The sequence below is a fragment of the Topomyia yanbarensis genome, chromosome 2 (assembly GCF_030247195.1).
Source record: "Topomyia yanbarensis strain Yona2022 chromosome 2, ASM3024719v1, whole genome shotgun sequence".
NCBI classification, from domain to species: Eukaryota; Metazoa; Arthropoda; class Insecta; order Diptera; family Culicidae; genus Topomyia; species Topomyia yanbarensis.
In genome coordinates, this window is record NC_080671.1 from 212,043,597 (window position 1) to 212,060,807 (window position 17,211).

Here is a 17,211-nt window from a genome sequence, read left to right on the forward strand (position 1 = left end):
CTTTCGGTTTAAGCACTTTTCATCAGACGCCCCCCTAAAGGAAAACATACACAGCTAATGCGTTATGTTTGTTTTAGATTATTATTGTTTTATACTCAATTTTGTAGTTGATTTTATAATATAAAACAATTGGGAATATCGTTGTATGAGATAATTTTTAATATGATTAAAATATGATATTTGTATTCTAGCGATAAATGATTGCTGAAGAGAGATTCTTGCAGTTCTGCAAAAATGTTGAACGAATGCTTTTTAAGTTTCTGGCGCTTTTTAAATCTTGTTTTCAGTTTAGTTACCTATCGTTTCTACGTCGTACTCTTAACTCCATTCTTTTTGAAAACCTTGAATGTTTGCATTTATTTTTCTGATGGTGTTTGTCAACATTTTAAAAATGTGAAAAGTTGTACTAATTTTTTTCACCACAAATCAGACTGCATTCACCCCACACAGTGACATTTTCGCACAAAAGCCTATGGAAAAGGTGCTTGCGACGAAGCCATTATTTGTCGAGCCAGTTTACAAATGATCAATGATGATCAAATGTGGACCGCTACTGAGTCGTACGATGTGGCAAGGAAAGCTGCTTTGTCACGCAATGTTTCAAGTTCAAATCTCAGAATAACATAGGAAACGTGCCAATCGAACCAATTTATTCTGATCATTTCACTATGGTGACAATCATTTCACTATGTTGAGACGAACGTGGACTTCAAATTAAAACTGAAGATCTTTTCTTCCGGCGACACTTTTGAATGATTAAGACAAAATAAAACTGAAATTAAACATACATCTAAATGCAATAAATAGTAAAGTTTATCGCAAGTGTGTTTTACACAACGCGCTGGTGGGTAAAACTTCATACACCCAAGTCTCAGTACGAGCGAAGCGCGTGGCGGTACGTTTTTCGCGCGCAAGGCGCTATTGAAAAATTCATATCTCCGTAAGTATTTAATTGCCCACTCCCAAATTTTTATGGCATCAAGAAAAATGATTTTCCTATTTTATACAATAAAAAAAAAGAAAAAAAAATCATGTCCAAGTTTGAAAAAAATAGATTTGTTTTAAACTTTTCAATATTTTCCATGAAACCAATACGTTGAGTAAGTATTAATATACTTAATCCGAAAGCTGTGAAAAAGGCGCACATTTCATGTCTTGGAAACTTTTTGGTATCTTCTTTAGTTTTAACAGTACGAGCGATTGAAAAAGTAGGTTTTTTTCAAATGGTGAAATTAAACACAAAAAATCTCGAAAGTCTCGCCTACTATGTTGAAATAAAAAAATACGTGTCGAATATTTTTGACTACTAAACCGAGAAAAAAAATTGATCTGGTCAAAAAAAAAAATTGTGGCAAATTTTGCGTGGAATGCCCCATATATATGACGTTCGTGATGTCCTGGGAATCCACTCACGGAATTTATTCTGGATGTGTAACGGATGTGCTGATTTGTTTTGTAACGATAATTTCCGCAGAATGGCTTCGCGTCTTTGCGACAATGCAATGCCCGACGACAATTCTCTGAAATCATTAAACGATGACATAGCTAATTTAAAAGATGTCGTTAAAGCTCTCTCGCTTAAAGTCGACACAAAATCGCTATCTCCAACGGTAGTAACCTCCGAGTCCGGTTACATTGACTGCTTCCAATATCCAATGCACAATTGGATTAAAAAACACATGTAAATAAATCTATTAATGAATCTTATCCTCTATTCCTTAGCTAAACATAAAATTATTTAAATTATCATTACTATAGTATTAAACTAGCTTAAACACTAATATTAACATTTCCTATTCCAACATGGTGTCAGAATTTATCCTATGAAATAAAGGCAAATGAATTAAAACAGATGAATTATATTTATCTTTGAGTAATTAAAACTACAGCTATACCCTATTATTAGATTTCGATTTGAATTTGAATTTGCTATAAAATGTTCCCATACCCCTTGACACCATAATCCCTATAATCTCGCACTATCTTGATGGTCTTCCGTCAACTGCCGGTGACAGTTTCCCAGGCAAGACATCAACGGGAATAAAAACAACTGTGAGCAGACGATCGGTCTCTTATTTGGTACTAAAAAGTCATTAATATAAAGTGCTACTATTAATTCATTTTTCGCACAGTGTTCGGCGTGTGTCGGCTGTCAGTCAGCCATTGTGTTCAGTGAACTAAGCAACTCTGTGGTGAAAATTCATCGCACCGTAATAAGGGTCGCCGACAAAAGTTGGCCCAACTCGATTGTGCGGACTGCGGAACCAATCCACCCGCCATCTCTCCGAGGTTCGTCGTCGTCAAGATATTTGAACGAACCGACTCTGCGCTACCCTGCGTCGGAACCGAACGCACGCTGCTGTTGTTGTTGGACTGGTTGCTGCTGCCACCAAGCGTTGAAACGGCCGGCCTCGAAATCTTCAAGACAGCTACCAACGCCGCCGCCATGGAAGAACGAACGCATGGATTACCGTAAGTTAGTGCTATTTCATCCTTTCCCACATTTAAATAAAATCAAATATTTCTAAATTAAATTCTATTAAATAAAATGGCCTCTAATTGTGCATGTTTAAAACTATTTTTTATCTTAATTGCAAGAGCCTTTTTTGCTAGTTTTGTCATTGGTTTTTGCAGTCAGGGAAGATAGTCCGCAATTCCTTCGTAGAAAATTGCCCCCGCCGGGCAAACGTAAGTAATTAGTTACACGGTAAATACATCTTGGACAAGGATTGCTGCATATAATCCCGTTCCAACACTCCTAAGCGTAAGCGTGGAGATGATACGCTCAAAGCAAAAATCACTAATATTCGTGGAGCAAAAGCTGCGTTTGAAACGATAAAAATAGTATCACCACCTGAGGAGGTGTTATGGGTCTACTTGTCTGCATTTGATCCCAGCACGACGGACGATGATGTTTGTACACTTGTGAAAGATTTCTGGGAAAGGATATCCAACCAAAATTAGTTCGCCTAGTTCCTAAGGACAAGGATCTCTCATCTCCAATTCAAAAATCCAACGGCCTATCATCAGGATTGCTGCGGAGAAGAATCCATCTGGTGGTGGCCAGTAGCGCCAAGCTATCCCGGATAAACTCGTCTGTCTAACTTCATGTTCCTCGGTGAGTGACCTCCGACTACCTGACGAATCGGCAGCTTCTTCTGTGTCAGGTAAAGCCAAGAAGGGTATATGTCCTTCCGAAGCACTTCAAGATGCTGCACACCCTCAATGTAAATTTCACTTACAGTCTGCTGATGAACACAACTCAATCGACTTTACAGATCCAGCGAACCTTCAATGTCAAAATGATAATTTCGATCGCATCGCATCTGTCCGCTCAGGTAAACATTTGAATAATATATGTCCTTCCGAAGCTGTACGTAATACTGCGCACCTTCAAGTATGCCTCCCATTGCAGTCAGCCGCTGGACACAACAGTTATGACGCAGTCATTCCCTCCGCATCGCAGCTTGTTCCCCTTCCTGACAACAGTACACTCAGGTTTTTTTACGCGGGGGATACAGGCCGCGTAAATGAAAACCGCGTAAATTTCAAAATCCGCGTAAATGAAAACCGCGTAAATTTCAAAATCCGCGTAAATGAAAACCGCGTAAATTTCGAAATCCGCGTAAATTTCAAAATCCGCGTAAATGAAAACCGCGTAAATTTCAAAATCCGCGTAAATGAAGACCGCTTAAATTTAAGAATCCGCGTTAAAGGGAACCTCGTTGATGGATACCGCGTAAATTTCAAAATCCGCGTAAATGAAAACCGCGTAAATTTCAAAATCCGCGTAAATGAAAACCGTGTAAATTTCAAAATCCGCGTAAATGAAAACCGCGTAAATTTCCAAATCCGCGTAAAAAAACCGCATAAAAAATACCGCGCCAAAAAAAACCGCGTAAAAAAACTTGAGTGTACATCCTGTTCTCCCCGCGCTATTTGCGGTGATCATCAGCCTGCAGTCCTGAAACTTGGTATGCAGCACGACACCTCTCACATGACACTGATGGTTTGCGGATTTACTATCAGAACGCGAGAGGGCTTAAGACGAAAATTGATGACGTGTATTTAGCTTATGTGGACGGTGACTACGATGTTTGCGTCTTCACCGAAACATGGCTTGATGCGCGGATAACATCAGTGCAGCTTTTCGGCGATGCTTACACCGTATACCGTGCGGACCGAAATAGTGGCAACAGTATTCGCGGACGTGGAGCAGGGGTTTTGATTGCTGTTTCCACCGCATTTGCCTCATGTGAGATTGATGTAGGTAGTTTAACCAGTGTTGAGGCTGTTTGAGTTAGAATTACAACTCCATCGAGGAACTTTTATATTGGTGCTGTCTATATTCCTCCTGAAAAGCGACTCGACTGCAATATCATGCAACTTCACATGGATGCTGTGAATAACGCTTCTTCACAAGCTGGCGCGGAAGGCGTGATGATTGTCCTTGGTGATTTGAAACAGCCAGGGCTCATTTGGGTGCCGTCACGACACGGATACGCTTACCCAGACCCGATTGCTTCGACACCCAACATCGCCAGTCGTTTGCTACTGGACGGATTTGCTTTCAACGGACTAAGTCAAGTAAGCATGATTCCTAACCACCAGTCACGCTTTCTGGATCTCGTCTTTGCGTCAGTGAAACTATTATACCTGTATGTTCCGTCAATGAAGCATCCAGCGTGATTGTTCCACTTGAAAACTTTCATCCCGCGCTTGAAATCTCAATTGACACTACTCGATCAGTTCAGTATGTAGAAACTCTTTCTGTCGACCGTCTCAACTTTCGCAAAACTGATTTTGTAAAGCTGCGCAGGTCTCTGTCGCAAATTGATTGGATTGTAATGTTTCTTCCAGTTCTAGTAAATGGTTATTAATGGCTGTTTGGGCTTGAATTGCCTCTTTTTTCTTTGCCAATAATAGTGTTTTTGTATATTTTCTATACGGAGCTTTCCTAAAATTAGCTTCTATTAATTTTAGGGTATTTAAAATTTCGTCGATTTTGTCCATTCATGGCTCTTTGCTAATTATTTATTTTTGGGTTATATGGATTTTATAGGTCGAAATGTTTTGGATCTGGGTAGAATCCTTTTTTATGGAAATATCTTTTGTTCAGTTTTGTAGCAATTGTTCTTTCGATAAGTGGGTATTTTTCATATACCTGTGTAAATTTTTCCGAAATTTCTGAGTTTTCCGGGTAAAATGTTAATTCAACTTTATATTTATTACTGGATGGGTCGTTCATCCATTGTTTGAATTTGTCCTTTTTTTCAATTTTCGCCGATTGCCGTTCTATTTCGCGAAAATATTTTATTTGTTCCTCTATCTGTTCTAAAATTATTTCAATTTCCGGCATTTTGGTTTTGGTTCTTTTGGTTTGTGTCGCCTTTAATTATATATATATATATATATATATATATATATATATATATATATATATATATATATATATATATATATATATATATATATATATATATATATATATATATATATATATATATATATATATATATATATATATATATATATATATATATATATATATATATATATATATATATATATATATATATATATATATATATATATATATATATATATATATATATATTTTTTTTTTTTTTTTTTTTTGGTTATCAATTATCTCTATTTTATAATTAATTATCTACCTTTATTTTAGGCTTGCGCCACGATCCTCCTCGCTGCGCGTTCTGCCATCCTCTCCGTGTGTACGTTGTTTATTTTGTAAATCACCCTGCCTAGGATGAACGCTGCTGCTGAAGCTGCTAGTATGATCATCGCCCATGTTTGGGTTTCGCTTCCTGCGAAGACTATGTTTGATGACGCCGTGTCGTCGGCTGAGAACCAACCCATTTTGTTCTCGCCGGTGTTTAGTTTTGTATTTTAACGTAGAAGACTTTACGCACTTGTAGCTCGTTTGTTAGAACGTTCACTTTTGTTCCCTTTGCTACCTTGCAAATTTCTCTTGATGTCACTTGCAGTCCCTTCTTTTTTTTCACTTTGGAAATTAGTTACTATGTTAAGCGGCTGGCACTGTTCGCCATGTCGCACTTAATCTTTTTACTTAAGTTTTTCTAAGTCTCTTTGCTGCGATTTAGTCACAATGTGGGGTGACTGGCACGATTCGCCATGTCGCTTTTAAATTTTTCACTTGGGAAGAAAATTTCTCTCTAAGTCCCTTAGCTGGGACTTAGTCACAACGCGAATTGACTGGCACTGTTCGCCATGTCGCGCTTTGATTTTTGCACTTTAAATTTTTTTTCGAAGTCCCTTACTGGGCACTTAGTTCAATTGGTTCATAGTTTTTTTACTTAAAGTTTTTCTAAGTCCCTTACTGGGCAATTAGTTAACTTGGTTCATACTTTTTCTCACTTAAAATTTTTCTAAGTCCCTTACTGGGCACTTAGTTCACATGGTTTATACTTTTTCTTACTTAAAATTTTTCTAAGTCCCTTACTGGGCACTTAGTTCACTTGGTTCATACTTTTTCTCACTCAAAATTTTCTAAGTCCCTTACTGGGCACTTAGTTCACTCGCGAAGCAACTGGCACGGTTCGCCATGTCGCAGGTTCGGGGATTTTCTTTCTGAGTATCAGAGTGTGCTGTCGCTTGCGCGAGGTTTTTTGTTCAACGTTTCGAGTCTTACTCGCAGTTTATTTCGACAAATTTCGGTTTTGTTAAACTTAACTATTACATGTGTGTGAGTGTGATTGTTCTCGAGAAGTTTGGAACGCTTGGAAAAACTGATTGTTTTGAGAAGGCTTGTTATTTAGAAAACATCTTACCACACAGCGGACGCACCGGGTAGGGTTGTAGAGTTAATTTACATTGGCCAGCTCGGTCGGTTTATGTATGATATTTATGAATTCTGGCTCGCTGTGAACGCGTTGCCTATTTGCTGGTTAGAATAGTCTTTTGATTGTTCTATCGGAATTTATAAGTGTTACAAAGTATGGCTAGAATCATACGATGTAAGCTAGATGGAGTCATTTGGATTTTGTTCATATTGAAAGTATTTAACTGCTTTATCGGGGTTTGATTTTATATTGACTGTGACTCATGCTTTCTGTATAGTAATCAGATGGATCACGTCTAAGGTCTTAAATGATGATGAGCATAGATGATTATTGATCGGGTTGCGTGGTGGCTTTTGCTTAACCGCCACAACTGCTTGCCCAAGTGAGTGTTAATGCTGCAGTTGCCATCTACAAGCGACTACTACTGAACTGTGTTGAGACCTCAGTGCCTAAATGTCAGCCTCCTAGCAAACCGCCCTGGTCAAACAGAACTCTTCGAAAGCTAAAACGTACTCGAGCAAAAACCCTACGTGCGTACACAAATCGACGGTGTCTTCTTTCTAAGCGCATGTTCACTTTAGCCAGTAATGAGTATCGTTGTTACAACAAGCTTCTGTACAAACGCTATGTAAACCGCAACTAGAATAATCTACGCCGAAACCCGAAGGGCTTTTGGTCATTTGTCAACACGAAGCGAAAAGAAACTGGACTTTCATCAAGGATGCTTTACGACGGCGAAGAAGCTACGACAACTGTGGCGAAATGTACGCTGTTTGCCAGATTCTTCTCGAGTGTTTTTTCAACTGACTCGCCAACCGCAATCGAATTCGAAAATGCCTCTCGCGACGTTCCTGCGTGTGCTGTTGATTTGGATGTGTTTACTGTCTCTGAACAAATGGTTATATCTGCAATCCGGAAAACCAAGTCATCTTATGCACCCGGCCTTAGTGCTATACCTTCAACTGTATTGAAAAAATGTTCGGACTTACTTGTAACACCACTTGCATATATTTTTAACCTATCGCTTCAGCAGCAAACGTTTCCTGAGGATTGGAAATGCTCAGTAATGTTCCCGGTATTCAAGAAAGGTGACAAACGCAACATAGCGAACTATCGCGGAATCACTTCGCTAGGAGTCGAATCTAAAGTGTTTGAATCAATTATCAACGAAGCGTTATTTTCTGCTTGTCGACACTACATTAGTACATCCCAGCACGGTTTTTTCCCAGGATGTTCAGTCGAGACGAATCTCATCTGCTTTACGTCATTTTGCACGGAACAAATGTCTAAGAAATTGCACGTGGATACTATTTACACTGATCTAAAGGCAGCTTTTGATAGAGTTAATCATGAGATACTGATAACAAAGCTTGATAAGCTAGGGTGCTCTACTGGATTCTGCCATTGGCTTCGATCCTACCTTGTGCACCGTGAATCCGTTGTTCAAATTGGCGATATTGTTTCAGAATCCTTTTTCAACACTTCCGGAGTTCCTCAAGGTAGTACGCTAGGTCCACTACTTTTTTCACTGTTCGTGAACGATGCGGTTTTCGTTCTAAGGCGTGGAGGAAAGCTGTTTTTTGCCGACGACTTGAAATTTTTTCCTGTTATACGGAATGAAGCCGATTGCCGTGAGCTACAGCATCTTATTGACACCTTTTATAGCTGGTGTGTAAGAAACATGATGGTCCTTAGCGTTGCAAAATGTTTTGTCATCAGCTATTATCGAACGAGAAATATGCTTACCTTCAACTATAACATCGCAGAAACTCTACTACAACGCGTTGACCACGTGAAGGATCTAGGAGTCATTCTTGATGAAAAGCCAACGTATACTCATCACGTCTCAGCGACCATGCGACCATTGACAGAGCCAATCGTTTGCTGGGATTTATTTTCAAAATATCCAACTAATTTCGGGATCCTCTATGCTTCAAGGCTCTTTATTGCTCATTGGTGCGCGCGAAGTTGGAATTTGCAAACGTCGTTTGGTGCCCTTATCAAGCTACGTGGAGCCTTAGGATCGAAGCAGTCCAGCGTAAATTCATACGATATGCGTTACGTGAATCGCCGTGAAACGATCCATTGAACCTGCCACCGTACGAGGACCATTGTCGTCTTTTAGGACTTAATATTTTAACACGCCGGAGACATGCACCGCAAGCTACCTTCGTGTCAAAGATTCTGCTATATATATATATATATATATATATATATATATATATATATATATATATATATATATATATATATATATATATATATATATATATATATATATATATATATATATATATATATATATATATATATATATATATATATATATATATATATATATATATATATATACATATATATATATATATATATATATATATATATATATATATATATATATATATATATATATATATATATATATATATATATATATATATATATATATATATATATATATATATATATATATATATATATATCACGAACTTTTGGCGGCCACCGATGGACTAGCAACACACAAGCGTGTACGGAAAACAATAGTAAACACGACCAATTAAACCAAGTTTTTGTCTTCAATTTGGCCGGTTTATTGCATTGATCGCGCACACCGTTCCAACGCGATCACCGACTGCACAAATCGCGAAATTGACCGCACCGAACTGTTCACTTTTCGCTAGAGAACTTATGCTTAATGTTTGCAACGCGCACTGCAAACTAAAGTCTGCCCTTCGATTGGGGACTTAGCCAAAATCGCACTATGGCTCACTGTATCAAAATACGAACAAAAAACACTAAGTCCACCAACCCGCTAGGGACTTTGAAATTTTATTGCCTACCGACGGCTTTCTTTTCTGCACAAGACACAGAACACAGAATCGACCTTCCACCAAGAGATTTATTTTCAACTAAACTATATACATTTTATAACCAGCCGGGATCAGCTGTGATCGCGCTGTTTTCACTCTCTTCTCTCTCCATCTACTACCTGTTACACTGGAGAGCGTGCATAGTAGCGTTCGTCTCATTTTGCACAGACTGAGTAGCTGGCATAATTTTTGAAATTCTAGTTGCAAGGTTGTTATTTCGAGGTGCACTAGAAGTTGATTCAATATTTACAATTTAGGTAATTCAAGTGTAGTTCAATTCTTAAGTCTAGTATTAGATATATACAAATTTAGTTTACATGCCGAACATTCCGGCCACCTTGAAACATGACGGTGTTTCAAAAAAATAATTCAAAAAAGTCTGCTAGTGATTGTGTTCCAGTTGTCGAAAATCGGTGAACTCGGTTTTAACCAGCGGATGGTACGCTGGGATGTGAACCTCGAGATTGCGGATGATTTGTGCTGAACTGGTCATGTTGAATGACTAGAGTAAGGTGGGGCAAAAGTGCGCACCTAACAGTTTTCGTAAAATAACTATCGGTAGAAAAGCACTAGAAAATCGGCATGATTACAAATTATTGCTCTCATCACACATCTTCCAAACGTAATACTAGATATCTCTTGGTTTTGCTTGTAATCCGAGAAATAGTTATTTTCTTATGAATACTCAAATGCGTACTTTTGCCCCATGGTCGGGGCAAGAGTGCGCATAGCACGCGGCAAAAGTGCGCACAGCTTAAATAGCCGATTTACTTCCGCCCATAAATTAAACTAATCTATTTTAGGATATTCATCCCCTCTTACTCTTCCTTCATAACTAAAAAGTACCCCTCCCTCTGCCTCGGTTGATGTTGTTCAGTTTTCCATTATGTTGAAAAAACTTGGATGTTTCATCTTTTAGACAATGTGGTTCATGATCAAACTGTCACCCCTGGTAACATCATTATTTGTCATAGTTGGGTAGATCACTACAAGAATTCTTGCGAATATGCTATTTATATTGGAAATACATCTTTATTTACATATTCATAGTTTTTTGGTTCTTTTTAATTACTCTGAGCTTTCGGCACTCTACATTTTTCCTTGCAACCAGTTATGCTGATACTTTTGCTCCTAAACCGCTCATATCAGTCGTAATTTGACCGGTGAGCTCGCAGTTATTGAAGATGCTTATCCCTTCTTTAAATCATGGAAGAATTAGTTCAATTTTTATATAAAAAGCTTCACTCGCGTCTTTTGATTTGGGGCGGATATGCTATGCGCACTTTTACCCCACTGTCAGTTTTTTAACTTATTCAATTGTTACGAAAATTACTGAATTTTTTTCATTAAATCAAATATATCTCGCAACGAACCATGTGTTGAAGATTTTTAGGGTACTGTAGTTTTATAGATCCTGATTTATTCAAACAGCTAATTTATGATTCCCAAAATTCAAAAAATAATATCAAATCAGCGAAAAATGGTCCTTCCCCCTTAATTTCAAGCCACTATATTCAAACCTTTCATGCTTATATGTGCGATTAGTTGACTTAATGATAAACTAAATCCATACAGAGTTGCCAGGTTCTAGCGCTTGTGTGCTTCTTAAAGTCTTATGCGCACTTTTGCCCCACGCGTACTTTTACCCCACCTTACTCTAGTACAAGTCCAGTGACAGGTAACCATTGCCCTTGGAGTTCATCGCCATCGACCGAGAAAAAAAGACCAGGTAGATCGAACGATTGGAGTTAGGGGATTGAAATTGCAATTACCTGTGCAATGCGCAGGGGCGCATCGAGAATTTTCTCCCCGTCCGGGTTGCTCTACCTGGATGACATATTTCACTCGGCCTGTTGAGTTGGTGGTGTCGGTAGTAGAGCGATTCTGGCCACAGGACGTACAAGCTCCTTGCCTGTCGCGGTTCGAAGCGTGACGACACGAACGCTGCCATCGGCTCCGGGATGACATTAGATGATTTGGCCGAGAGGCCAATTCACAGTGGGACGAGCCCGGACTTAAGTCCATATATGAAGGTTATGCAATATTCTCACTAATATTTTTCTCGTAACAGCTAAGCCATCAGAGACATTTTCACGAGATTTTAGGTGATTTGAATGCAAAATGAATTTTTGACAGCTTTTTGGAGGGCATAACTCAAGTGTTTTTTGCACTATTTGACCATAGGAACTACATACGGTTATTCTCGTTTTTCAAAGAAACGGTTGATTATATGAATTGCATTATTTCACCAAAATTATCCGTGTGATAAAATTACATCGTAAAATCGCCAAAAATAAGTCATTAGTTGGTTTAGTTAGTGTTTAGATAACTGTTTGTCATGAATTTTTATTGAATTCGAACTTCTAAAGCGAAAACAACAACGACGCCCGTGAATGCCCGCGATCACACCATGCTCATTCGAAAGCTTTTCATTTTCTCTTTAATATGAACCTATGCTAGTTTTGCGAAAACTTGCGATAAGCAGTCAAAATTTAAAAAAAACTGTGGATGGAGACTCATGGTTATTAATGATATTTAATTTGAATATTCACTTTATAACTAGAATAATGAAACTAATTTATGCACTACTTTCAAATAGCATTTAGAGCATGATCTACAAAGGTTTTACTAGTGATCAAGAGTAAGGAGCCGAGTGGGAAGTATGGTTTTTAAGTGGTAAAGGAATTAAGAATGTTTAACCGTTGTGTGTCCGACGCGGTACCTGTGTACTTTTATAACTTTCAATTAATGAAATTCCTATGTTTATCCATAACTGGAAATTGAAACTTTGTGACATCTTAGAACTTCACTAAGTCAAGCTTTTGGGTTAATAATATTGTTGATATAGTAAGGGTGGGAGTGAGAAGGGGCTCCTGATTTTTTTACTACGTAACAGGCCGACGTGGGTACCCACAAAACTAAAATGCCCATAACTAAGGTAATATCCAACCGATTTCGATACTTTTGGCTGTTTTGGATTCAAGAACTCATCCATATTTGGACTTGGTAAAAATGAGTCGGGTTACTTAATTCGGTTCCCGGGAATCCGGGTTTCCGGAAGCAGGTTCCTGTGCAGGAGTACTATTTGCGAACTTCAATGAAATACTAGCAATATGGGTATCAAAAGTCTTGGAATTGCATCAGTAGGCTGTATCTCGTGCTTTTGGAACCATTTGGTGATATGAACTTGTAACGGACATTCCGGAGCAGGTTCCCGTGGGGCCGTGAATGGCCATTCCATTCCAATTCCATTTTTCAAATTGTCATAGGGTCCCGTAACAATAAAAACAGACTTCCGAGACAATTTGAAGCGTTTTGATACTCATATTACTAGGACATTATTAAAATTTACAAATCATATCCTAGTACTGGAACATTACTCCGGAAAATCCGGATTACCAAAAACCAGATCCATTATTCCGGTTCTATTGTACAGAATCTAAAATTGGACGAGTTTCTGAATCCAAAACATTTAAAAGTGTCCAAATCGGTTAAAGGAATCCATAGTTATGAGCATTTCAATTTGTGGGTACCCGGGTACCCTCGTTGGCCTGTTAAAGGTGTTTTTTTGTTGGACACATAACTATTAAAAATCAGTAAATATTTTCAACCATTGAAATGTGTCACAAAATGTTTCATGAACTATTTTTGCTAACTTACGCAATAACTGTCAAATTGAGTGAACACAGTTGAGTTCTAGTCATTTGGTGAGACTATTTTATCCGAGTTTGCATAGCACTGATATAGCTTAAGGGTGTGCGATATTATCCAAATAAAATAAGACCATTTTTAAATGAACCATATACGCGAAAAAAGGATTTTGGATTTATTTTTATTTAAGGTATGAAATAAGCAATCTAAGTAACTTAAAACACACCTGCGAAAACAAAATCGTTAACCATCTTGTTGATTAGTGAATGTTAATCAATATTCCACTAAGACGCTCAAAATGTTTGTTTTGAAAATGAAAGAAAATGTAGTTTTCATACCAAGTAACCCACTAATGAATTAAACGTTCCAAAATTAGTCGATCACATCTTATTTGATCCTTAAAAATAATATAATCATTTCTGAAGCCCCATAATGAGATGTCAATCAATTCGTTTCAATACGGAAAATAAATTGCAAAATTACAATTGAAAGAAATCATTATTAAAGACAAAATATTTACTTTTGAGCCTCTTTAATAAGTAGTAAAGTTAATTTCTATTTTTATAACCAACATAGGAATTCAGCGCACAAAAATGTCTTTAAAAAATTTTTGAACCTTCACAACAAAATAATTATTTTTGAGCCACCCTAATGTATGATGATTTTTTTTTACAAGTGTTAATATCAAAAACGATTTAGCACACGAAAATTAATATACACAAATTTTAAGGACGATTTAGAAAAGAAAATATTTTTGAGACACCCTAATGAACAGTAAATGTTTATTTTTGAGATGTTTTAATATCGAAAACGAATTCAGCGTACCAAAATTACATAAAAACGTCCTATATGAACCGATACGGAAAAGTTTGGACTTTAGTCCACATTTTGTTCTAAGTCGTGCCACTGTGATACGGTGTCGGGGAGAAGGTACTGAAACAGACCTTTGACTTTTCTGACAAAGGGAAAGGGTTCTGTAAGAAGCTAGCTCCGAAGTACGAACCCGCAGTGGTTCGGAAAATGCTTGGATCTAACACCTACGAACTGGAAGATCTGTCGGGAAAGCGATTTGGAGTCTACTTTGCCAATAGGCCTTCTTCTCGTCTAAGGCATTGAGTGGAACAATTTCAAGCTATGAACCTCCGTATGGAGTGACCACAGATTACGGCTGGCGGGATGTTGTCTTCCTTCACGTCACGACTCTGCCAACGTCGATGGAGACAGGAGGGTTACAACCCTTCGTTGCACGGGACTTCAGGTGTTCCGGGTACCAGCGAGACCAAATGGTTTGGAACCGTTTCTGAGTCAGTTCCAGTGGTTCAAGCGATTGTCAGGAGTCTCCTTCAAATCAACTTCGGGAACAGCTTGAGGATTACTCCCGACGAGAGAACGATCGGGTGTTTCTTCACGTCGGTCAGCGCGGCATTGCGAAGCCGGCCACCGACACGTACGGTGCCATCGGGATCGACGAACGGGTTCAACCACTTCAGCGTGCAAGATCTTGCGATACGTTCGCCACTAGCTAGATCGGAAATCTCCTCAGCAAAGAGTTCACTCTGTGCGAGATGACAGAGTGAAAGTTCAGCGTGTTGGAGCTCTTATGCGGTAATCGGATGGACTGGGTGCGGGATAATGCTCGGGATGACGAGTGGCTTGTACTTCTCTTTTTCCGAACGACGTTGCGAGGCTCGTTCGCGAAGCACGTGCAGATAACACTGAATGAACGCTGTCACTCGGCGCAGTTTGGAGAAGTTGGAGTAGCGAACGAATACATCAGTGCAGAAACTCAGCTGTGTCGTGGTCATGGCGACTAGTGGTATCTTGCGTCCTTCGGCGGACACTTCAGGAGATTCTGCTGCGGGAAACGTTGAATTTGGCCAAAAAACCGGAGACCTTGCTAGCCACGGTGTCCCAGTCTACCATCGTGTTCGGTTGAGGATATCAGTAGGACTCAATCCTTGGGAAATGTCATCAGCAAGGTTGTCGACTCCAGGAACATGCTTCCAGTGGTTGAGATCGGTTGAAAGCTGTATCTGCGAGACCCGGTTTGCGACGAATGTCTTCCAACGACTCGGGTTCCCGCGGAGCCATTGGAGGACAGTAGTAGAATCTGTCCAGAAGTGGACAGTTGCAGGAAGCTTCAGCATTACGTTCAGCTTCTTGTACAGCTGGGTCGACAAATGCGCGGCGCTGAGTTCCACCCGACCAGGAGAAAATAACTGGACAATAACCCGAGCATACTATTTTTTGGTATTCACACCAAAACTTGGTATTAATTGATTATTATACCTAATTGAGGTATTAAGCAGGTATTGAAGAAACATTTTTCAATGCCTGCTCAATACCTCAATGAGGTATAATACTTTATTTTAGTATTATTTATGTATTCCAGTGATTTTTACAAATACCAAATCAATACCTTATAGAATACCTCCATAGAGTGAATTTTGTTACTGGAAGGTTGAAAAATGTTTTATTATTATTCAGGTATTATAATAACTCGTTTCATTATCAAATAGTTATTTGTAGAACATGTCTGTGTTATTTTTTTTTTGGTATTTTACCTCTTATGTAGAGCTCTTTAATACCACATTGTGGTAAACAGTCGTTGGTATTGATACTTAAATTTAGTATTCCGCAGTAATTTTCTTCTGCTCGGGCAGTCTGGCGATTGTATGGCGAATAGAAAGCGGAGCTACCTTGGACTTGGACGGCAACAACTGGACCGAAACTGTGCCGTGTGCTTCGGTTCGGACGTAACAGCATGTCCCGCTTAGACGCATCGCAGAAGAAGTGAAGCTGGATGCTGACGGCCTCGGGCATCGAAATGTAGCGAGCTACGCGAACTTCACTTAACAGGTGTAGCGTGTTATGGAACAGTTTCCATTCACATGTTGACGGGAGCGGCGTGTCCCATTCACATGCTTCGCCATCCTGCTTCAGAGCCCAAAGTCGCTGCATGAAGAGTTTGGCCTTGGTGATCGTTGGACCCACGAGTCCGAGAGGGTCGAGGATTTGGGCGATGTACGATATCACCTTGCGTTTCGTCAGGACGGATGCGGCTAACGGCATCTGAACCTTGAACCGGAGTATGTCCAACTTTGGTTCCCAAATGAGACCGAGCGAGGAGATGGCCTGGTCATCCTGAAGATTGTGAAACAGCTGAATTGCCACATCATCAGGTGGTACATCCCTAAGAAGTTCAAGAGAATTCGATGCCCATTACTTCAGCGGTAATCCAGCGGAAGCTAGCATTGCCGATGCCTCACGACGCAGCTTGATGGCGGATTCTACGTCCGGCGCCCCAGAAAGAAAATCGTCGACGTAGAAGTCTTCCGTAACTGGCCCACTCGCGATTGGATACGACTGCTTGGTATCCTGTGCAATCTGCTGCAGGAGCGCTCGCTGTTCCGTACGTTACTGTCTGCAGTTCGTACGTAACGATGGGTTCATCAGGGCCCGTGCGCCAAAGAATTAGTTGAAACGGCTGATCGTTAGGAAGGAGGAATACTTGCCGGTACATCTTCTCGATGTCCGCAACCAGAGCGATATGATGTGTTCGAAATCTCATGACGATGGAGAGTAGATCTTGCTGAACTACGGGTCCGACCAACAGCGTGTCGTTCAGCGAATATCCTGACGCCGTCTTGCAGGACGCGTTGGAAACGACCCTAACCTTCGTCGTGGTGCTCGACTCCTTGAACACGGGATGATGTGGGAAATAACAGTGAACCTTCATGTCATCTACAGGCTACAGGTACAAAATAAAAATAATTCATCAACTGCAAGTGCTGCCACAAATCCGAAGATAATACCTCCAGGTTTTGGAAAATTGAGATACAACCAGAGGTTCCCAGCACTCCCAG

General features: G+C 39.4%; 1 protein-coding gene across 10 annotated transcripts in view; it reads right to left on the reverse strand.

Annotated features, from left to right (window-relative positions):
- The window catches only part of LOC131682841 (cytoplasmic phosphatidylinositol transfer protein 1), a 550,652-nt gene that overhangs the window by 193,619 nt on the left and 339,822 nt on the right, over positions 1–17,211 (reverse strand). The window contains exons 5-6 of one of the 10 annotated variants that reach the window (XR_009304182.1): positions 11,467–11,708; positions 9,331–11,384 (exon numbers count right to left, since the gene is read on the reverse strand). The exons of 8 other annotated variants lie outside the window; for them this stretch is intronic. The gene's annotated coding sequence lies outside the window, so the exon portion shown is untranslated. Of the gene's footprint in view, positions 1–9,330; positions 11,709–17,211 lie in introns of those variants that run through there. One more of the 10 variants, XR_009304180.1, reaches the window with a different exon arrangement.